Genomic DNA, 19697 nt, shown 5'->3' on the forward strand with positions numbered 1-19697 from the left:
TTGTGGTTCAAGTCCCATCTGGGATGGCTAACTTTTAAGCTTTGTCTTCATGACTGATCTTCTTTGTCTGATGTCAAATCGAATTCTCATCTCCCCTGGAAACGTCCCCAGGTCTGTTTTGGGTTTGGTGGGATGTTGTGTCAGAAAAATACAGAACTTTGTGGGGTCTGCAGGATATGGGGCTAAATCACCCCTCTCTCTATGTCGGACTTGGAGGGATCAGTCAAAAGTATCGTCTTTGTTTGAATAAAATCTCTAACTTGAAATAAACAAAAGAAGTCCCTGTTCGGTAGCTTGTGTTTCCGTGCTAACTGATCGAAGGACATCATTGTGTCTCCCACAAACAAAACACCCACACAAGACACACCCCTAACTGCCCAATGTTTGGATCCTAAATCTATTATCCCCTGTTGAAAACCTGGCAGACCCGGTGTAAGAGAAGATGTCTTGCCAATATTGCCTTCCCTCTGCCGAATTGCCCACCATGCTTTAACAGTATCGATAACTATTGGGTTATGGCAATATTCCCTAACTGTCCTCATTTTGTCCAAACACAGCAAGTGAGTAAGGCGTCACCTTAGCCTGGGAGGTTTCAATATCGAACCACATTGAAAGAGGGTCCCCACAAGCCCAATCACTCATGTAGGATAAAAGTGAGCTTAGTTGGTAGCTATTAATGTCTGGGAGATCCACTCCCCCCAGTCTGTGAGACAATCGCAGTTTAGCTCATTTAATGAGGGGCCACTGACGATACCAAATAAAGGGGCTGAACCAGCCGTTCAGTCTCCTGAATGTTTGCTTATCGAAAATCAGGGGGAGCATCCATATAGGGGATAGTAAACGAGGGAGAATATTCATCTTAATAAACACTATCCGACCAAACCACGAGACCAGAAGCGCCTCCATCTTTGAAGGTCTTGTTTGATTTTGTTAAATAATTGAACAAAATTGGCTTTGAACAGCCGATTCAGAACTGGAGTAATGAACATGCTCAAATACACAACACCCCCCTGTGACCATTTAAATGGGAATCGATATTCACCCTCAAGACTTAACACTTTCATAAGACCACCCATAGGCATAGCCTCTGATTTTGAAAGATTAATCTTGTCCCCCAAAAAGGTGCCAAACACACAGATACATGCGAACAGGCGAGGGACTGAAACTGCTGGATTTGATGAAAGAATTCTGACATTGTCCACATACAATAAACTCTGATGTAAATTTGACCCCACGTCTGGAGCTGATATATTGGGATCCCTATGAATGGCCTCCCCCAATGATTCAATCCCCACTGTAAAAAGCAGTGGCGAAAGGGAACAGACCTGTCGGCTGACCCCAAAAATGTTAAAATTGCTTGATCACACCCTGTTGGTGATGATTGCAGTGAGAGGGTCATTGTGGAGAACCTTTACCCATCTTATAAAAACTTCGCCCAAAACAAACCGCTCCAGAGTATAGAAAAGGTACGCCCTCTCAACTCGGTCAAGCGCCTTCTCTGTATCTAGAGAAATCACCAATCCCTATATTGACTGTTGTTGACACACTTGAATTACATTAAGCAGCCTCCTAACATTATTGGAGGATCTGCGGCCCTTTATGAAGCCCGTCTGGTCCTCTTTAACAATAGAAGGTAACACAGTCTCCAGCCTTAACACAAGAGTATTAGAGAGGATTTTAAAGTTCACATTTAAGAGTGAAATGGGCCTGTAAGAAGCACAGTCCCTTGGGACCTTCCCTTTTTTAAGAATAAGCGAAATATTGGCCTCTCTCAGAGATGGCGGGAGACAATCATGGCTGTATGAGTCATTAAACATGTTGAACATCGGGCCTGACAATATGTTTATAAATTCCTTCTAGAATTCACTGGGAAGTCCATCAGGACCGGGTACCTTTCCACTCTGAAGCTGCTTCACAGCCTCCTGCACCTCTTGCTCTGATAAGGGGACATTGAGAAAAGACTCTTGTTCGGGGGTCACACCCGGGAGCTCCAGATCCTTGAATAAAGCCTCCATTTTGGCCCTCCCCTCCTCACAAACCTCAGATTGGTATAACTTAGAGTAAAATCTCTGGAATGACACATTAATCTTTTTGGAGTCAGACGTTCGGTTCCCAGACCCTTCCCTAATCACCGTAATGGCTTGAGGGGCGCTCCTTTTCCTAGCGAGATATGCTAAGTATTTGCCAGACCTGTCACCATGATCATATAACCTTTGATTTGCAAAACTAAGCTTGTTCTTTGCTGTCTGCGTGAGCACGGAATTCAATGCATTCCGCAGCGCCGTAATCCTCTGTAACTTGAGCAACGAGGGCCTGTCAAAGTAGGCCTTCTCAGCTGCCTTCAACAGTGCTTCGAGGAGATGTTGCTGCTCACCCTTCTTCCACCTCCGACTGACAGAGTAGGAAATAACTGACCCACTGGCATAGGCTTTGGCAATTTCCGAAAGGAAGGAATGGCTACTAATCGAGCGTGAGTTAATGTCTAGAATGCCCAAAATTCCCGAGAGAAATACTCCACAAATGTATTATCCTTGAGGATAAAGGGATCCATTTGCCAGTGACTTGGGCCCACTGTAACGTCCTTAATCTTAACCAACAGGTACACTGGAGTGTGATCAGAGATGGTAATATTACCGATCGTACAAGGTGCCACCAAGTCCAGGGTTGCCATGGGGATTGGAAAAAAATCAATCCTGGTGTGACATCTGTGTGGATTGGAAAAGAAAACCGTAAAATCCCTGCCTGTAGGGTGGAGACACCTCCAGATGTCCACCAACCCTCACTCCACACACAGATCCACTCATTGTTTAGTTTGTCCAGAGGGTATCGTGGTGGGGGGAGGGGGGCCTTTGGGCCACCCCTGTCCTGTGGAATCCATGAGACTGTTAAAATCTCCCCTTTCAATGATATGCCAGGACTCCTGACTGATCAATTTAGAAAACACATCTAGGAAAATGTTGAGGGATGAGCTGGAGGGCAATAAACATTTAAACATCATATTCTTCCCCATTTATCAAGGCTGTAAGAATATGTAAAAAACCATTTCAGCTCGATGGGGTAAATGCCCCACCCATCCTCTGGTATAACTCCACTTAGAAATTGAAAGTACACATCTCAACCGCCACCAAACACAGTTTAAACCGGATTATTACCAAGAGGGAAAACAAGGAAAAGAAAGCTCCAACTGGACTTCCTCGATTTTTTAAAAAAACAACAAAGACATAACCAAACAACACTATTTGTAGATACTAAATTGTTCAGATTCGGTTAATTTGTCCACAAAGTCTCTTGCCTTCTCCGATGTATCAAAGAGATGTACGGATCCATGTCAGGTTATCGGAGCACCGCCGGATACCTCAGAGAGTACTGGATCCCAAACTCCCTCAGTCTTCTCTTGGCAGAAACATTATCCGTCAGGGGGCGGGAATTAAACAGCCAGGGCTGACAAAGGAAGTCAGGAAATGTTTCATAGGGAAAGAGAGAGTCTACAAAGTGGCCAAGAGCACTGGGAAATCAGAAGATTGGGAAGACGACAAAAACAAACAGAGGATAACAAAGACATAGAACTAGGAAGGAGAGGGTCAAATATGAAGGTAAGTTAGCCAGTAATATTAGAAATGATTGTTAAAGTTTCTTTCAATACATAAGAAACAAACGAGAGGCAAAAGTAGAAATTAGGCCGTTCCAAATTGATGCAGGAAGGCTCGTGAAGGGACATAAGGAAATGGCTGAAGAACTTGGTAAATACTTTGTGTCATTCTTCACAGTGGAAGACATGAGCATTATCCTAACAATTAAGGACAGTCAGGGGGCAGATTTGAGTATGGTAGCCATTACAAAAGAGGAAGTGCTAGAAAAGCTAAAAGGTGTAAAAATTGAAAAATCTCCCGGCCCCGATGGTCTACATCCTAGAGTTCTGAGGGAGGTGGCTGAGGAAATAGTAGAGGCTATTTTCAATCTTTCAAAAATCAATGGAGTCGGGGAAATTCCCAGATAATTGGAAAATCACTGTTGTAAACACCTTGTTCAAGAAAAGATCAAGATAAAAGATGGAAAATTATAGGCCGGTTAGCCTAACCACGGTTGTAGGTTAAATTCTAGGATCCATCATTAAGGATGAGATTTCTAAATTCTTGGAAGTGCAGGGTTGGATTAGAACAAGTCAGCATGGATTTAGTAAGGGGAGGTCATCCCTGTCAAACCTGTTAGAATTCTTTGAAGAGGTAACAAGTAGGTTAGACCAGGGAAACCCAGTGGATGTTATCTACCTAGATTTCTAAAAGGCCTATGATAAGGTGCCTCACGGGAGACTGCTGAGATAGGTGAGGGTCCATGGTGTTCGAGGTGAGCTACTGGCATGGATTGGGAATTGGCTGTCTGACAGCAGGCAGAGAGTTGGGATAAAAGGTTCTTTCTTGGAATGGCAGCTGGTGACAAGTGGTGTCCCGTAGGGTTCAGTGTTGGGGCCGCAGCTGTTCACTTTATATATTAATGATCTGGATGAAGGGACTGGGGGACATTCTGGCGAAGTTCACCAATGATGCAAAGTTAGGCAGACAAGCAGGTCGTTCTGAGGAGGTGGGGAGGCTGCAGAAAGATTTAGACAGTTTAGGAGAGTGGTCCAGGAAATGGCTGATGAAATTCAACCTGAGCAAATGCTCGGACTTGCACTTTGGAAAAAGGAATACAGGCATGGACTATTTTTTAAACAGGAGAAAATTCATAAGGCCAAAGTACAAAGGGATCTGGGAATGATAGTCCAGGAATCTCTAAAGGTTGACTTGCAGGTTGAGTCCGTGGTTAAGAAAACAAATGTAATGTTGCCATTTGTCTCAAGAGGGTTGGAATGTAAAAGCAGCGATGTCCTTCTGAGACTTTATAAAGCTCTGGTTAGGCCCCATTTGAAATACTGTATCCAATTTTGGGCTCCACACCTCAGGAAGGACATACTGGCACTGGAGCATGTCCAGCGGAGATTCACACAGATGATCCCTGGAATGGGAGGCTTAACATACAATGAACAGCTGAGGATCCTGGGATTGTATTGATTAGAGTTTAGAAGGTTGAGGGGAGATCTAATACAAATTTACTCGATAATGCATGGCTTAGAAAGGGTGGATGCTGGGAATGTGTTTCCATCAGGACCCAAGGGGTCAGCCTGAGAATTAGAGGGGGGTCAATTTAGAACGGAAATGAGGAGACATTTCTTCATGCAGAGAGTGGTGGGCCTGTGGAATTCATTGCCGTGGAGCGCAGCAGAGGCCAGGACGTTAATTGTCTTCAGGGCAGAGATTGATAAATTCTTGATCACGCAAGGAATTAAGGGTGAACGATGAGAGTGCCACAAAGTGGCGTTGAAATGCCCATCATTCACAATTGAATGGCAGGGTGGACCCGATGGGCTGAATGGCCTGACTTCCATTCCTATATATTAGGCTCATCATCGTAAGGTTTTCTTTTCTGGTTTACCACCGCTGAGAAGTCCTGGAAAGGCATGGGCTTAGAGCCCTTGTAAATTAGGGCCTTCAGATCCTTCCCCTGGATTAGACTACCTACAGTGTGGAAACAGGTAACACTATGGGTAATTTAACATGGCCAATTCACCTTTGTACTGTGGGAGGAGACCAGAGCAATGTGCAAACTCCACACAGGCAGTTACCTAAGGCTGGAATTGAACCTAGGACCCTGGTATTGTGAGGCAGCAGTGCTAACCACTGAGTCACCTGATTCTGGGAGTTGCCACAATTCTCTCCTTCGCTCTGTCGTTCATGCAGTTTTTGAGCAAAGTAAAATGTAGTTCTGCAAATACAAATTCACCCCAGAAATCTATATGTGCTTGTGTGCGTGTGTGTGTGTGTGTGTGTGTGTGTGTGTGTATATCGGTTGGGGGGGGGGTGGGGCTGTTATGAGTGTCAACAGACAGGAGTGTTCCCTCCCAGTCGGAGAACACTTCAGCAATCAACTGGGACATTACAGGTGACCCCATTCAACTACATACACACACACACACACACACACACATACACACACACACACACACACACATACACACACACACACACACAAACACATACACACACACACACATACACACACCCACACACATACACACACACACATATACACGCACGCAAACACAAACACACACATTCACACACACACATACACATACACATTAACACACGCACATACACACATATACACACACACATATACACACACACTTACACATTCACACATACACATGCACAACAAACACACACATGCACACACACATACACACACCCATACACACACATATACACACAACATACACATACACATACACACACATACACACACATATACACACACATACACATACAAACATACACAAAAACACCCACACCCACACACAACTTACATACACACACATATACACACATACATACATATACACACACATACACACAAACATATACACACATACATACATATACACACACATACACACACACAAATATACACATAGACACACAAACACATACAAATACACGCACATACACATACATACATATACACACACACACATATAAGTTTGTGTGATGAACTTGTACTTCCAGAATTACATTTCACTTTGCTCAAAAACTGTATGAATTCATGTAAGATGCTGTAAATCTGTTTATTAGATTAGAATCAGTCTGACCATTGGGGCACAGACAGCCTCACACAGGGGAGCTCACACCTTCAATACATCATCTGGGCCGACATGACACCAATTGTTAAAGTTCACTTGAGAATGTAACTTTTGATAAAAGTTTTGCAATTTACATATGAAAGAACGAAAACCAACCTGGCCATTCTAAAAGATGAGAGACTTAACAAACAATCCAGGTCTTTCTCAAGATACAATTTCAGTTGCATCACACTGTAAACATTTGCTATAAATTCTGTGTTTTGCAATCTTATTCTCCACAACCACCTGATGAAGGAGCAGTGCTCCGAAACCTAGTGCTTCCACATGTTTGACTCTAACCTGGTGTTGTGTGATTTTTAAATCTGGCATTCACCCATCTCCTGACGGTTGAGCATACATCTCAAGGTCAGGACAGCGGCCCTCCGCAGGGATACAAATCGACTCCTTCTTTGGTCGCTCCACGATGGATCTCTCTGATGACTGTTCCCGTTCGTTGGTTGGCTCATTGGGATCATTGCTGACATCTTGGAAGAATTCCTGGAGTCTCATTGATCTGATGAATTCCTCACAACTTTACTCAATTATTCTTGTTGGTGATGTGGACAAAGGGAGACTAAATTTGATTTGCGTTTCAATTTGATTTTATTAACAAAGTATTGAAACAGTTTGTAACATCATTTGGAAATGCATACAAAGGTTCTATATCAGTTGTGTACAGTCTATGCAGAGAGAAAAGAATCAACAAACCATTGAAATATTGACATTTCTCAAACCTTCTGTATCGTTGTGGAAAGAAAGGCATTTTGTACTTGGACAGAAAACGATCTCTGTTCATTGTCAGGCACCAAGAGGGTCTGAGAACTGAAAGAATGATGTGATCATTTGTCAGAAAGACCTGAGACTGTGTTGTTTCCCTGTTACACCTTGGCAGCAGCTGCCTGAACCTTTAGTGTGTCCCTCAGTGTGTTGTCACAGATCTGGGAGTGTGCTTGGCTGTCACACTCATTTGAGGTCAACTGTTTCCAGTGGTCTGCCAATATAGTGCCCTCGTGGCCTAATGGCGATGGCACTGGTTTCTGAAATCTGGGATTTCAGGGATTTCATTTTTAAGCCTGGTCTTTGCAGTGGCTGATTTTCATCCCATGTCAACTTCATCTCAATCCAAATTGACTGGATTTTTTAACTACTCTGTTAAAAATCATTGTGCCTGTGTTGAGATTATGGCAAATGCTGTTTAGTAGAAACTTATACAAGATAATTCCAGGATTTGGGAGATCCTGGGGAGAATTGTCTGAAAGAGACAGCACAGCCACAATGGGCTGAATGCCTGCTAAGATTGTATTGATTTGTCCTCAATGCAGCTTTTTGCAACATCTCCACTTTCACCTTCCCCAGTAACTGCAAATATCTTCAAGGTGCTGCACAAAATAACATTGAGCCCTTTGCTATTTTCCTGTCTCCTCCATTTTCCTCAGACTTGAGTTGTGCAAAGTTGGAGTTTGGTTGATATCTCATCTGTCTGTTTGGGAAGAAATGGGAGGTGGGATCAATTTATCAAGCAGCCAACAATTTGGCATGAGATGGAAGGGTTAAGAACCAATTAGTGAGAGTACAACATACAGAAATACACACTATGTGAGGTCAGGGTGCAGTATTTAACGACTGCCATTGGCAAACAGCATGTGGGGCCCCAGTGGCCTAATGGATAAGGCACTGGCCTCCTAAGCCAGGGATTGTGGGTTCAAGTCCCATCTGGGGTGTCTCTGCGGCTTATCCTTTATTTATAATCTATTTTGGAAAAATCCCCATCTCTGCATTCAGTTGATGGTCAGTGGTATCCAACAATATCTTGCACAAGATTTTCGAGGATCTGCAGGATTGAATGTTGAAGGTGGTGATCAAGTGGCTGCTGTTTCTGGATGGGGACGAGATTCCTAAGAGTGCGGTTGGAGAGTTTGCTTTTGGAAGCCAGCTCTCATCACACTCTCATCAACAAACCAACCCTTCAACACTGATCCCGCCAGAACATCGGATATTACTGACAGAGAATACCCTTTCCAACGTTTATAGGTGCACCATCGACAGCATTCTGTCTGGATGTCTCACTACCTGGTATGGCAACTGTACCATTCAAGATCGGAGACAGTTACAGAGAGTGGTGAACTCGGCCCAGACAATCACAAAGGCCAACCTCCCATCTATAGAAACCATCTACCAGGCCCACTGTCAAGGAAAGGTCTCCAGCATTCTCAAAGATCCATCCCACCCTGGCAATGTTTTTCTACAACCTCTACCATCGGGGAGAAGGTACAGAAGCCTGAACACACACACCAACCGGTTTTGAAACAGTTTCTACCCTACTGTTGTTAGAATACTGAACGGTCTCACAGACTCTCAATATTCGCCTGTACCTGTGTTTTTGTTCCTGCTGCTGTTTCCCTATTATTTCCTTATCTATGCTACTGAACTCTGTGAGCTGCCTATATTGCTCACAAGACAAAACTTTTCACTGTGCCTATCATTACTTGCAAATCAAATATTTTCAATGAATCTTCCACCCTTAGGGTCACTGTTATCTTGGTCCAACTCATTGAATGTAAATATAAATTATTGAGTGTGGAATACCTTTATTTCACCTGCATGTTTTCCTGTTAAATACCAACAGGACAGTATAGGGGTCAAGCAAGCTCAATGTTTGTACAGCGAACATTGAAGGAATGGTCCCAGAAAGACAAGAACAAATGGGTCAATGCTAATTCCTGCATCAGTGAGGAAACGAACAACAGATGAGGTGACTGTGGTGAAACAGACATTTGATTGTTTAATTTCAGATCAATGAATCTTCGAATGTGACTGTATATACTGAAGCCCATCATGTCAATGCTGTCTCTTTGGGAGAGCTGAGAAATTAATTCCACTCCCTTTCGCTCCAGTTCATCAAACGTTTGTTGCCACGTGTATCAAACTGACTTGGTAATGTTTTAATTCCATGATCTCAAAGCAGCCATGCAGAGTTTTAAAGACATTAGGTCAGAGATTAACTTAATTTGAATGGAGATAATGCAGTGAGAGGGTTTTAATTGGAGAGAATGTTTAAATTGAAAGTATCCCCAGAAGGGATGTAAACCACAGGCAGTAGCTTAGAAGATCAGAGATGGAGCTGTTAGGTCACTGGGACAACACGTGCTTCTGGGGCCATGTCAGGAGAATTGATCCCCTCTACCTTGGTTGTGTTCATGTCAGAACAATGCTACAATGCTGTAATCTCCCAACATTTATGTTCACCAACATTTAGATTACTTACAGTGTGGAAACAGGCCCTTCGGGACAGCAAGTCCACACCGCCCCGCCGAAGCGCAACCTACCCCTACCCCAACACTACGGGCAATGTAGCGTGGCCAATTCACCTGACCTGCACATCTTTGGACTGTGGGAGGAAACCAGAGCACCCAGAGGAAACCCACGCCGACACGGGGAGAATGTGCAAGCTCCACACAGTCAGTTGCCTGAGGCTGGAATTGAACCCGGGTCTCTGGCACTGTGAGGCAGCAGGGCTAACCACTGTGCCACTGTGCCGCCCACTTTCACTAGTTTCATCCCACCATCAAACTCACCATGGACTCCTGTTTAGTATCTGTCTCATTCTTGGACACATGCATCTCCATCAAGGATGGGCACCACAGCACCTCACTCAACCACAAACCGATCCTCAACATATTAAAACAGACGTCCCCTCTGTACAAGCCGTACACTTACACAGGATCTGTTCAGGTCAGGGGGAATGTGAGGGGCACTTGGAAGTACACAAGGATGCCCTGATAAGAATGTGATACGATGCTTAACTCATCAATCGCCAGGTCTGACATGCCCCAGCGGGAAACTGCAATGACCTCCTCAGGAGACAGACACGAGCTGCAACCAACAGGGTACCCTTCATTGTCCAGTACTTACCAGGAGCTGAGAAACTACGTCACATTCTCCACAGCCTGCAACACATTATCGATGAGGATGAGCACCTCGCCAAGACCTTCCCCACCCCTCCACTTCTCACCTTTAAACTGCCACCAAACCTTAAACAGACCATTGTTCACAGCAAACTGCCCGGCCTTCAGGACAACACCAAACATCCCTGTCACAGCAGACACTGTAAAACGTGTCAGAGTGTCGCCATGGATACCGCCATTACACATGGGGACATCTCCCACCATGTACGCGGCAGGTACTCATGTGACTCGGCCAATGTTGTCTATCTCATACGCTGCAGGGAAGGATGCCCAATGCATGGTACATTGGCGAGACCGAGCAGAGGCTACGGCAACAGATGAATGGGCACCGCGTAACAATCACCAAACAGAGGTGTTCCCTCCCAGTCGGAGATCACTTCAACGATCAGGGACTTTCAACCTCGATCCTTCAGGTAACCATCCTCCAAGGTGGACTTTGGGACAGGCAACAACGAAAAGTGGCTGAGCAGAGGCTGATAACCACGTTTGGTACCCATGGGGATGGCCTCAACTGGGACCTTGGGTTCATGTCACACTACAGCCGACCCCACGGCACTATACACACTCACACACACACCCACACCCACACTCACACACACATGCACACACACACACCCACACACACATCCTGTCACACAATACACATACACACTCCCACACTCACACCCACAAACTCACCTTCTCACAGATGTATACCCCATTACACTCAAACACATACACATACACACACTCTCACAGACACTCACACCATCGCCCCCTCACACGCACACACAAACGCACACACTCACTCGGTCTCCCCTGCACACACACACATATACACACACATAAACCTGTTGTCCACCCCAATCTAACACCGGCTCCTCCAAATCATAACCTTTATGTCAATGACTGGTGCATTTTGGATGATAATGTAAAACATAACAATAGAAACCATCCAAAGTTGGGGCTTGATGTTTTCAAGTCATTACACTATGACTTTTCCCCTGGCGGTTTATTCCATTGTGGGATTGTTTTAATTCATTTCCTGGGCGTGAACATTGCTGGCTAGATCAACATTTATTGCCTCTCCCTAGTTTCCCCTGAAAGGTGATGGGGAGCTATCTTTTTGAACCACTGCAATCCATGTGCTGCTTGTATCTCCTTTCGAACTGATTGAAGATTTAACAGGAGGGAGTCGGCCATTTTGGATTTGTTCAATGCATTCACATCACTTGTATGACCCTTTGATATTTTACTTATACATTCTGTGTCTGATGCTTCCTCTCTCATTACACCTGATGAAGGAGCAATGCTCCAAAAGCTCGTGGTTTCAAATAGACCCGTTGGACTAAAACCTGGTGTGGTGTGATTTTTGACCATTTGTTGGAGGTAAACCTACAATGAATCAATGGAGGGTGTTCCAGGATTGTGACCGAGCTACAGGGAAGGAATGCGATATGTTTCTGACTAGGCCAGTGTTTATTGCCCAGAGGGTGAGTCACCCACATTGCTGTGGGTCTGTAGTCTCACCAGGTTTTCTTCCTGAAAGGAGAATATGGAACCAGTTAGCTTCCTAACAAACCTCAATAGCAATATATGGTTCCCATCAGACAAAGCTCCTCCTGAGCTGAGATTTCACCACCTTGTATGGTGGGATTACAGTCCATCTCCCCCACACCATGAACTTGGTGTTCTGGATTCCTACTCCAGGTCTAGCACTGCACCACCATCTCCCGTTATTAACTGGAATTGAGATCAAACAGACACAGGGTGCTGATCAGAGTTCATGTTTAAAAACATAACAGCCCAAATGGGATATGAACTCACAACCCCTGGCTTTGAACATGGACACCCTCTTCATGATGCATCTGAGGTGAGATACCATGTTAGACACCCACGGCAATTGATAGCTCTGTCTTTGGTTGTGTTCCGAAGATCTTAAACAATCGGCAATTCAGCTCCTCGAGCCTGCTTTGTCATTCCACACGATCATGGCTGATCTCATCTCGGCCTCAACTCCACTTTCCTGCCTGCTCTCCATAACACTTCAACCCAACTACAGCCTGCATGTAGGGATCCCTTTTCATGGCACAAGGCACTTCACAGGAACCACATTCAGGAAACCATTACACATGGACCGAAACCTTGGCCAAAGAGAGGAACACCTTGAGATCCTGAGACCCCAAGGTAGAGGGGTGGAGATCTTTACAGAGTGACTTCCAGAGGGTACCATCCAGGCACAGACAGTGATGTCCAAGCAATGAATAACAGGAAGCCAATCTGGCCTTTAATTTCCTGGATTATTCTTTTTGCCATTCTGAAAGAAAGAAACAACATTGGGTATTCTCCAGTCCTCTGGGAATTCTCCTGTGACTGTAAAGGATACAAATATTTTGCACAAATCCGGAGCAATTTCCACACCTGCCTCTCTCAGGATTCTATGATAGATTCCATCAGGTCTTGGGGACTTGTCTACCTTAATGCTTTTCAAAACACCCAACACCTCCCTTTTAATATTGACATGCTCTAGAATATCAATATACAAGACTCACCATCCACCATGTCAGAGAGTGATAGAGATGTACAGCATGGGAACAGACCCTTCGATCCAACTCGTCCATGCCGCCCACATATCCTAATCTAATCTCGTCCCATTCGCCCACACTGGGCCCATATCCCTCTCGACCCTTCCTATCCATATCAGTGAGCAGTGTAGGTTTCTTCCCTCCCACCCTCCTGACCAAGTACACGCTTTCTTTGTCTGCCTTTCTTCCTTTTAAAAGTGCCGTTGTTTTGAGATTTTTTTCTCCAAAGTTGCATAATAAAACAGTAATTGCTGCTCCTGGAATTTGAGGAAATCAACCCCAACACCTAAAATGCCTCAAAAAAGGGGCAGCTCTTACAGTCACAACTTTTTCCCGTCCTCCATCTTGGACTACCCAGAATCCTTTGGAAATACCAATGCAGTTTATTCATTAAGAACCTCACCCACTTCCTCCGGCTCCAAGTGTAAATTCCCTCCTTTGCTCTGAGAAGACATACTTTTTCCCTGGCGACCTGTTGCTTGTTATCCCTCTGTAAAATGCCTTGAAGGTTCCTTAATCCTGTTTCACATAAACATTGCATGGTCCCTTCAAATTCTCTATTTCCTAGTTTGAGTTCATTCCTGTTATCTCCAGGGCTCTGTCTGTCTTCAGTTTCTTGAACCTTACTTATACCTTCTTCCTCTTTCTGCCTCAGACTTAACATCATAACACGTCTGAACAGGTCAACGAAATATATCGACAGGAACCATCGACAGCATCAACCTGTATTTATTGAGTTATCTTTCAAAACCAATTCAGTGCAATTGAAATACTGTGTGGTATCACTCACTGTAATAAACACTCTCCTTGAATAAGGTGAAGAGAAAGTCATGGCAAATTATAAAATTACCAAAATTATGCATAACAATGGTTCGTAAATATATGTTTATAAATTACTCTACAGATACTTATAGAAATTAAATAAGGAGGAACAAATATCATCGACAATTAACCATACACTTCACAATATTTCACTTTCACTGTAGAATTGTAGTTTTAAGATCAAAGTTTTTCTGAAGTTGATCAGATCTCACCCCATCTAATACTTATCCTTTATACCTTTCTCCCCAAACTTGAGGTGAGAATTCATATGTTTCAGAGGATTGCCTTATTTGATGAGCTGTTCCTTGATATATAATAAGTACAATCCCACAGACTTTGTCATGATTGCACCTTATCTAAAGTCTGAATCAAATCATTCAATAGCAGACAATTCCCAAGAAGTTAATGAGCAAAAGTCCCATTCAATGTTTTCAAGTCTCCATTCTCCTTACGTAAAAAAATTATACACGAGTTGAATACCACAAGTGCTGGAAATCTGCAATAAAATCAGGAAATATTGAAATGCAGGTCAGGTAGCATCTGTGGAGAGAAACACAATTATCAATTTGCAATATTCATTTTGTTTTTTTCAGCAGATGCTTCCGAACCTTAGAGTTTCACCACTTACTGTTTATATTCTTCATGTAGATCATGCCCTTGGAGTGATTAATGTGAATGGAATGTTAAATATATCACTGAGATGTTCTGGTGAAGGGCATTGTTTCATAAATACATGGAGCACTTACAAAGAGAGGCTGATGTGAGAATTGTTCCCCACGTTATTACAGTTCCAGACAGATACCCCAAATTGTTCAGCTCCCAGGTGAGCAGGGATGAAATGGTTTCCTTTCTTCATTTACCTGGATCCTTGGTTGGTCACTAACAGGTTAATTTAAAAAGGGACCCTTTCTTGTGGATGTCTTCCTCCCAATCCAATTGAATTGGTGTTTAAAAGTATCCAATTAAACCTGGATATGTTGAATTAACAAAAGAGTGAATCTATTCATATCAGAATGCAAAACGATTATTGTAACTCACATACACACAGATTAGGAAGAGAAGGAGTTGCAGGTAGATAGCACAGTGAAGAAGGCATTTGATCCACTTGCCTTTATGAGTCAGTGCATTGAGTATAGGAATTGGGATGTTGGGTTGTGGCTGTACAAGATATTGGTTAGGCCACCTTTTGGAATACTGCGTTCAATTCTGGTTTCCCTGCTATAGCAAGATGTTGTAAAACTTGCAAGCATTCAGAAAAGATTTACAAGGGTGTTGCAAGGGTTACAGGGTTTGTGCTATCGCGAGAGGATGAATCGACTGAGGCTATTTTCTCTGGAGTGTCGGAGGCTGAAGGGTGGCCTTATAGAGGTTTATAAAATCATGAGGGACATGGATAGGGTGAATAGCTTCAGTCTTTTCCCCAGGGTGGGGGAGTACAAAAACAGAGGGCACAGGTTTACGGTGAGAAGAATAATAATTTAAAAGGAACCTAAGGGGCAACCATTTCATACAGAGGGTGGTGCTTATATGGAACATGCTGCAAGTGGAAGTGGTGGAGGCTGGTACAATAACAACATTTAGAAGTTAAAAGTCACACAACACCAGGTTATAATCCCACAGGTTTATTTGGAAGCACTAGCTTTCAGAGCGCTGCTTCTTCATCAGGTGAAGACAACCACCCAGTGAAGGAGCATCACTTCGAAAGCTAGTGCTTCCAAATAAACCCGCTGGGCTATAACCTGGTGTTGTGTGATTTTTAACTTTGTCCACCCCAGTCTAACACCGGCTCCTCCAAAACATTTAAAAGGCATCTGGATGGGGGTATATGAACAGGGTGGGTTTAGAGGGATATGGGCCAACTGCTGGCAAGTCGGACTAGATTAATTCAGGATATCTGGTCAGCATAGACGAGTTAGAACAAAAGGGTCTGTTTCCGTGCTGTACAACTCTAAGACTCTGTAACATTTAAAAGGCAGCTGGATGGAGACATGAATAAGAAGGCTTCAGAGGGATATGGACCAAATGCTGGTTTGTGGGACTAGATAACTTTCGGATATCTGGTTGGCATGGACGGGTTGGAGCGAAGGATCTGTCCAACTCTGTGACTCTGTAAGTGTAAGCTTTCTTGGGAGATTTTGACTTTTGTGACAGAGCCTTTTTAAATGACTGGGACATTTTAATTTGTGCTTATTTGGTTTAATTGGTTTCTTTTAATTTGTTTTCAGAGTCGTGTAAGGAGACTTCTGAAAAGTAGGCTGTCAGTAGGTTAGAAGATGGAATAGGTTATGCTGCATTCTGCAATTACAGCGATGATGATGTGCCAAGTGTCATACTTCAACTGGCTTGGCATTGATTTATTGGTTAATACTCTTAGCCATTGAAGTTATAACATCTTCAGTTGAGACTGAAAGCATATATCTTGGGAGGATATTTCATTGCTCTAAAGATACCACATATCTGAAAGTTCCCTGCAGTTAATAGATCAATGGGACAGGAATTCCCTCTGATATCACAAAGTAAGTCTGTTTCTCTCTGCTGAACTTCTACTCAGGTAAAGATTGACTCTGCCTGTTGTGTGACATGGCTTTTAATTTCCACTGATCAACCAGATGAACATTAGCAACATAATGTAATTAAACTCAACTATCCTTCAGTATTCTTGTTGGTGAAGAAGACAAAGGGGGACAAAATTTGGTTTGTTGTTCAACTTGATTTTATTAACAAAATATTAAAACAGATTGTCAGAATTTCCCAAATTCCCACAATTTTTACTCGCTCTATAGCTCTATCCATCTGAGAAAGGATATTAACTGGAACAATCCATGTTGAGCCATTGGAATCTCCTTCCTGTCCTGATATAGGGCTGGCTCTCTTCCACAAAAGGGGGTCTCGCAAGTTCGGGCAGATCTTTCTACTGAGGCAGGAAACGATTTCTCTTCATTCTGAGGCACCAAGAGGGTCTGAGAAATGAAGTGACAATGTCATAACTGGTCAGAAAGGCCTTAGACAGTGTTCTTTAACTGTTACACCTTGACAGCAGCTGCTCCATACTTTAGTGTGTCCCTCAACATATAATCCTCGATCTTGGAACATGCTCAGCTGTAGCAGTCGTTTGAGGTCAACACTTTCCAGAGAGAGTGTGCTGTGGAAGCCCTAGGGGCCGAATGGATAAGGCCCTGGATTCCCTCCGCTGGTAATTGTGGGTTCAAGTCCCATCTCGGGGGGCTTGGGTTTTTAGCCTGGGCTTTGTTGCTGATTTTCATTCCATGTCAACTTCATCTCAATCCATGCTGACTGAACATTTCATCGACAGTACTCTGTTAAAAATCACTGTGCCTCCGTTGAGATTATGGCAAATGATGTGACATAGAGACTTGCACAAGGTAATTCCAGGATTTGGGAGATCTTGGGGTGAATTGTCTGAAAGAGACAGCACAGCCACCATGGGCTGAATGCCCGCTAAGATTCTGTTGATTTGTCCTCAATGCAGCTTTTTGCAACATCTCCACTTCCTCCTTCCCCACTAACTGCAAATATCTTGAAAGTGCTGCACACAATAACATTCAGCCCTTTTCCTTCTCCTGTCTGCTCCATTTGCCTCAAACTCTGGGTCTGCAAAGTTGGAGTTGAGTTGATTTCTCGACTGGGAGAAAGTGAGCACTGCAGATGTGAGAGATCAGAGTCAAACTGTGTGGTGCTGGAAAAGTACAGCTGGTCAGGTGGCATCCGAGGAGCAGGGGAGTCAATGTTTCGAGTATAAGCTCTTCAGGCCTATGCTCGAAACGTCGACTCTCCTGCTCCTTGGACACTGTCTGACCGGCTGTGATTTCTCAAATGTCCGTCTGGGGCCAAATGGGAGGCAAGATCAATTTATCAAGCAGCTGACAATTTAGCATGAAATGGAAGGGGTAAAAAAACAATCAGTAAGAGTAGAAAACTCAGAAAAAAACAATATGACAGGGCAGGGTTCAGTATTTATAGGTTGCCATTTGACCTTGACAGGTAGAGCCCCAGTGGCCTAATGGATAAGGCACTGGTCTCCTAAAGCTGGGGTTTTTGGATTCATGTCCCATCTGGGGTATCTGATTATTTCTGGCTTGTTCACTGTCAATGTTATTTCTAATTGACTTTGGAGAAATCCCCCTTGTCTGCTTTCAGCTGATGGGAAATGGTGCCCAACATGTTCTTGCGCAAGATTTTCGGGGATCTGCAGGATGGGGGGTGAATCGTCTGAAAGAGACAGCACAGTCACAATGGCTGAAAACCTGCTGAGACTTTCCTGGGGATGGCGTGGTGGGTCAGTGGGTAGCACTGCTGCCTCACAGCATCAGGGTCCTGGCTTTGATTCCTCCCTTGGGTGAAATTTTGTGTAGAGTTTCCAAGTTGGCTCCGTGGTTAGCACTGCTGTCTCATAGCACCAGGGACCAAGGTTCAATTTCAGCCTCTGGTGACAGTTTGTGTTGGATTTTGCCCTTTCTCCCCGTGTCTGTGTGGGTTTCCTCCAGGTGCTCCAGTTTCCTCCCACAAGTAAATTAGCCATGCAAAATTGCCCAGACTGTCCAGGGATGTGAAGGTTGGGTACATTTGTCAGGAGAACATGTAGGGGAGTGAGTCTGGGTGGACTTGTTGGGCCAAATGGCCTGTTTCCACACTGTATGGATTCTATGAGAAAGACATTTGGACAGGTACATGACAGGAAATGCTTGTGTGGATGTGGACCAAGTGGAGGCAGGTACAATTAGTTATAAAGTTAACGGCTCCATGACACTGCCACTTTACTTTGGGAGAGGAGTACGCCAAGGCTGCCCCCTGTCCAGCCAGCTGGATTCCCTGTGCGTGGAGCCTTTCCTGTGCTTCTTGTGGAGGAGGTTGTCGGGGCTGGTTCTGCGCGGTGCGGGCACGGGGGTGGTCATCTCGGCCTACGTTGACCATGTGCTTCTCCCTTTCACCGACCCTGCTGACCTGGGGAGGATGTGTGAGTGCCAGGCCTTGTACTCAGCGGCCTCTTCCACCAGGATCAACTGGGCCCAATATTCCAGACGACTGGTCAGTCCGTGGCGGGTGGAGTCTCTGCCGGAGGAGTTACGGGGGTTCAGCTGGAGTACCACCATCTCCTCGACCTGGGGGTCTACCTCAGCCCAGCTGAGGAATCCTGGCCGGGGAACTGGCAGGAGCTGGAGGTCAAAGTCTCCCCTCGCCCAGGCCTCTGGACAGGACTGCTCCGAGTGCTGTCTCACAGGAGTCGAGTGTTGGTCATAAACCAGCTGGTGCCTGCCATGCTGTGGTACCGGCTGGTCACTTTGGTCCTTCCTCCTGGTTTTGTCGCTGACATCCAGAGAATGTTGGTTCACTTCTTCTGGGACAAAAAGATGCACTGGGTCACTGCGCAGGTCCTGAGTCTCCATATTGAGGAGGGCGGTCAGTCGCTGGTGTGCGTTCACACCCAGGTAGCGACGTTCCACCTTCAGACCTTGCAGCGATACCTTTACATTGAGCCTCCCCCTCGGCGGGGTGCCCTGGCGACGTATTTTTTCCACCAGGTGCGTAACCTCAACTACGAGACTCAGCTCCTGTTCAGGGACCGTGATGGTTTGGAGGTCACTCTCAGGACACTGCCTGTCTTTTACCAGG

The 19697-nt window shown here is 44.6% G+C and overlaps 1 non-coding gene across 1 annotated transcript; it reads left to right on the top strand.

The window, feature by feature from the left end:
• Nucleotides 1-8363: 8363 nt before the first annotated feature.
• On the top strand, nucleotides 8364-8436 carry trnar-ccu (transfer RNA arginine (anticodon CCU)). Its single transcript has one exon. It is a non-coding gene; the product is annotated as a tRNA-Arg (tRNA).
• Nucleotides 8437-19697: the final 11261 nt, after the last annotated feature.

This window comes from Chiloscyllium punctatum, chromosome 18, assembly GCF_047496795.1.
Source record: "Chiloscyllium punctatum isolate Juve2018m chromosome 18, sChiPun1.3, whole genome shotgun sequence".
NCBI classification, from domain to species: domain Eukaryota; kingdom Metazoa; phylum Chordata; class Chondrichthyes; order Orectolobiformes; family Hemiscylliidae; genus Chiloscyllium; species Chiloscyllium punctatum.